At 38.1% G+C, this 5,200-nt stretch overlaps 1 pseudogene across 1 annotated transcript; it reads left to right on the top strand.

Annotated features, from left to right (window-relative positions):
- The first annotated feature begins 3,034 nt into the window (after window positions 1-3,034).
- LOC311154221 (pre-mRNA-splicing factor ISY1 homolog) lies at window positions 3,035-3,963 on the top strand (annotated as a pseudogene). The gene has a single exon. The product of its transcript is annotated as a pre-mRNA-splicing factor ISY1 homolog (transcript).
- The last annotated feature ends 1,237 nt before the right edge of the window (window positions 3,964-5,200 follow it).

Here is a 5,200-nt window from a genome sequence, read left to right on the forward strand (position 1 = left end):
TCACATTTCTCATTTTACTCTAATTAGTCTCTTTTTTTAAGTTTTGAAGTTTCTGTAGTGCTTACATCTGACACTGTTCTTTTTTACTGTTCAGAAAAGAATGCTAATGGCAACAATGCACAGGTTAGAACCCTAAGATGGTACAAAACCTTCCAAAAAGTGATTTATCTTGGGTTTGTGTGGTTTTGGGTTTTTTTTTAATAGTTTTAGCAACATTTTTGTAGCTTATCTTTGTATGTAAGGAGCTATTGGACTGATTTTCAAAATGTGTGCAAAAAAAAAGAAGGTACTGGCAGGAAGGTAAGAGTCTTCACACTGAGAGTGGCAGAAAGAGATAAGCTTCATGAGAACATGCCTAGATGAGCAAATGTGAGATAGTCTCTGGGTATGTCAGCAGCATAGAGGATGTGATAAATATATAGAGCAGAAGATATAAGAAAAAAAATGAAGGGAATAGGTAAAAGGCTGGGGAAATAGAAAACACAGACCCTGGAAAAAGAATACAAAGCTTCCTTCTTTAATGAATGAAGACATGGTACAAGGAATTGAAAAAAAAATAGGATTATATTTTGACATGAGACAGACAACAAAAAATTACAACATAAGATACCAGGAAAGGAAGAATAAAATAGAGATATACATAGGAAATAATAAAAACACCAGAACTGAGAAGTTTGCTTACTGAAATGTAATGTTGAACAAGATAAATGAACACAGGTTGGATAACATACAAATGAGAAATCTTGAGGAAGTCATGAAAGTCAGTAACTTTTCAATGTGTGTTAAATAAGATTAGCAGGGTGTCCAAGCAGTTCTGGTAAATTAAGGAGAGTTGTTGACCACTCAGAAAGACTTTTCCCAAGTGATTGGTGGCTGCAAGCACAGCCAAAGACATGTTAAATGTGCCTGAACGATAATGAATTCAGCAGCAAAGGAAGACACTTGGCAGCTCACTGGATGGGGCATTATAGCCTGTAGTATTGGCAATTTTTTAGAGCCATTTCTTAATCAGCAAAGGAGACTATAGATCCCTGAAAGCAGCCACAATATGAACCACTTGCTTCTTTTGGAGACTACAATTTCTGGCAGCCAGAACAGTAATGTGTGTATTCCACCATGATATGGTAGGAAAGCAGAACTCATATTGCCCTTCCATACTGAAAGGTTCACATTCTGTGGGTAAATGCCCTTCCTACAGAATAGCAAGGAGACTAAAGTAAATTTCATCAAGCACATGCTACCCTTGCTGTTTGTTTTTGGGTTCAGCCTTCGCTGTGGCACTGACACATGCTCTAATTCACAGACAAGTTAAAATGACCTGCAAAGACTGGCATTGACTTTTCCAAGGTTTGAAGCTGTATACCATTTTAGAAACATATGTCCTGAAAGTGCAAACTCACTAGAATAGAAGCAAGGAAGGAAAGGGGAAAAGGTGTTGTTAAAATAAAACTTATTTAGTATTAAATCTGTGTGTCTAAAATTATAAAATATAGTTAAATTAAAAATATAATTATAAGTATGCTGTGACAATAACTACTAGCCAGGAATATATATGTGTATAGCCTGAACAATAGCATTTAATGAAATACATTTATGGACCAAAAAAAAAAAAAAAAAGAGAGAGAAAATCGTACATTTATATTATGTAGCTAAGATATCAACATTCTATTTATTTTAAAGGAAGGTAAAGTCATAATACTGTATAGTATAAAAGGAATCTTAGGATACGGTTCCTGCTTTAATACCACAAGGGAAAAAATAAATCGTTCATGTTTAATATAACCCATGATTCAACAGAATTTTACTTTTGTTTTGAGATAGGACAATTCATTACATAGCAAGTCAGAGGAAACCTTTTGATTATTACAGTTCATAGAAAATGTTTCTGGGAAAATATTTTAAGTGTTTTCAACTTGCTGAAGTTTATACACTGAGAAATATTCATCTCTGTGGGGTTGAGGTCACGTTCAAAGTTGACTGCAACCAAAGGGGATTTGTGTGTGTGTGTATACATCTATAGCAGGGTTTCAATTGTCATCAGAAAATGTGGTTTAGACTCCAGATTGGCAGGATTTTTAAAATTACTTTAAGCTATTCAATAATTTTCCCATTTCTGGTATCTGCCCATCTCAACCACAGAAAGTAACCATATCCAAGATGGTACTCTTTCGTCAGGCCAGGTTTGGGAGCAAAGGTATTTCAGTGAGAGCACCGCCTGTAGGGAGGATCAAGGAGTTCTGGATAACACCATATGTATTGAAGAAACTGAGTGATGATGAGCAGTGTTTTTACTCTTATTATATGGAAAATTAACAACCGCTGCTTTTCCATCGGTACAATTATCCTGTGGTGTGGGACAGAAAATATACAGCCTGGACCAAGTGGATAAAGGTGCACATTACAGTACAAGCTAGCTTGTACTAGGCAATTAATTTGATTATAAAAAAGAAATCCAGCCTGGTTCCACAAACCAGCCCCTGGTTGAGCTGTGATGGGATGGATTTGAATGCCTACAGGGACTTCACCCCATCACTTCCCACCCTAAGCTGCAGACATCTCACTGGTACAGGAGCTGGTGTTTAAGCCAGACCAATGAGCTGTCTGGACCAGGAGATTAAAATCCTCCTGTTCAAGGAGGTAGGAAGAATAAAATACACTGCTGTTGCATGAGAATTCTGCGGTGTGTGTCATCTCTATCTCTGAGCCACCCCTCCTGTCATAACCTGTGGTGACTCAGTGTGAGGACAACAGCCATTTCCTGCAGGCAGAGGGGAGGGAGGCAGAGGACGGTGCATGCAGAGCCTGTCCCGGCAGCAAAAAGCTGGAAAAGACCAGAGGCCAGCCCAACCCAGCAGCAACAAGCTGCAAAAATACAGCCAGAGCTAGTGACAGCCAGAGCTGTGAGGAAAATACAGCCAAAGAGCTGTGTGAAACAAAAAGACAGAGAAGCTGAAAAACCTGAAAAATAGAAGAAAAACCCCACCGAAGAAATGGGTGGCTTTGTCTCCGTGCAGGATCATCCGGTTATAAAGGTATGGTGCAATGCTACAACGCTAAAAGTGTCTTTGCCTCCTTGCTCTGTGCCAGGAAGGTTTCACTGGCATACTTCTGGAGCAGGGTTGGGTTCAGTTACGGGGCGTGGAGCTGCTGTGTTCAGGGTGTGTTTAGCGGGGCTGTGGGGCACGGCAGAACCAAGGCTGGCAATGCAGAGAAGGCCATGACGACCCTGGCAAGATTTCAGCAAGCCTAGCTTGAGGAAGGAAAAGTCAAGGAGCGAAGGCCTTTCCTTGCATCAGAGTGTAATGAGCTGCCCAAAGCTGAGAAATGGAGGAGACATCATTGGAGAGATTTTTAAGAAAGTGGCACAGATCCAAAATGCTGGATTGGGTGAATTCAGAGTTTGGGACCTGAATGGTGAAATTAACAAATTTCTGAGGGAGAAAGGACACTGGGGATACAGAATAAAGGAGCTAGGAGGTCCTGATTATGCTAGGATTAGCCTGAAAATGTTAGATCACAAAGTGAAAGTTCCAGGAAACAGAGGCTACAAATACTTTGAAGCTTGCAAAGAAGTTAGAGAGTTTTTGAAAGGAATCCCTGCCACCCCCACGGAAGACCTGGGCTAAGCTTATGAAGGACATCAACGCTGAGTACTATGGCTACAGGGATGAAGATGATGGGATTCTGGAGCAGGAGCACGAGAAGAAACTTATAGCACAATCAATGGAAAAATGGAAGATGGAGAGAGAAGCACAGCTTGCAAGAGGTGAGGAGGTGGAGGAAGAAAACATCTATGGTACCCATGAAGAAGCTGATTAAGAAGGTGGCAAGGAGCGAGAAGGTGAAGATGGCCAACAGAAATTTATTGCACGTGTTACAGTGCCAACTCAAGAGCAGATTGAGGAAGCTCTTGTACAAATATTACTTTTCTACATTGTAAGATATATAATTGTTTTCTTTTAAGAGAGAAGATGACGTCGACTAAAACAGCACTCTACAGTAACAAAAATATAAGAAAATCCAGGCAAATATTACATAAATCTGCAGAAACTAGGGCACCTAAAAATGTATATTTTTTTAACTTACTAGGTTCGGGTTGCATAATGAAATTCCTACTTTAATCAAGTTTGATATTTGTAAGTGTAGTCCATATATTTCTCTTATAATTTAACAAATTATGCAATGGATTGTAAATAAAAAACTGCAATACAGTGTTAACAGTTTTATTACTTTTATGATGGAGTTAAATTTAATGCTTTTAAAAACTATGTTCTAATTGTATTTTTCTAACGTAAACTTTTGCATTAACAGAACAATTTATAGAAGTGTCAAGACAAATATTTGGTGGTTGATTATAAAGCAAGATTGATGACATCCCTCTAAAATGTTAACATTTCTGGTAATAAACCCACTTTTTCTATTAAATAAAACTTTTTTTTACATCTAAGAGGTCATGGAAAGTACTGTTAAAATATGACTGTGCTTTGCTACTTTAGTAGTGTCTTTAATCATTCATTCATTAACTCATCCAGAGTGTCCATTTTTATACAGTAGGAGTATAAAATGTGATCTCTGACAGAATCCTGCTTCATAAAGTACTGCTGATTTCTATGTAGAAATCCTTTTGTGTATATTTCTATAAAGTTTGTCCTTGGAGCTGGATCAACAAATCATACTGTTAGATGCAGAGGAGACATTCTCATTATCATATTTAATTCAGTTTATAAATACAAGTATTTTCCCATGTTCTTGTGAAACCTTTGCACTAACTCCTTAATTGACAGCAGTGGAGTCATACCACATTTTATTGGATTATGTTACATCAGAAAGTGGTCCTGTGATTAAATGAGTTGTGACTACCACATTTCAGGTCCTTTGCTATTCCCTGACTCTGCCAAGAAGGCCCATGCCAACATTCTCAAAAATAATCTCTTCCTTACTACTTGCAAGCCTATGTACAATCATGAAGTGTTAGCAGAGGACTTCTGCTGAAGCATTTGCATTTCACACATGCAGGTTAATAGCCTAAACAGTTAGCTGGCCATTCTTCCCGGAGAATTACAGCTACAATTAACTTTTGAGCATTGGTTTGTAAGTCAGCAATCACAGTCCATCATCAAGATCCACTTCTACACATGGTTTATAATCTACTGTAATTTAATTTTATGTTAACTAAAATAAATTTGGTTTGGCACTCATG

Source organism: Fringilla coelebs (assembly GCF_963513975.1).
Source record: "Fringilla coelebs genome assembly, chromosome: 5".
Classification (NCBI taxonomy): domain Eukaryota; kingdom Metazoa; phylum Chordata; class Aves; order Passeriformes; family Fringillidae; genus Fringilla; species Fringilla coelebs.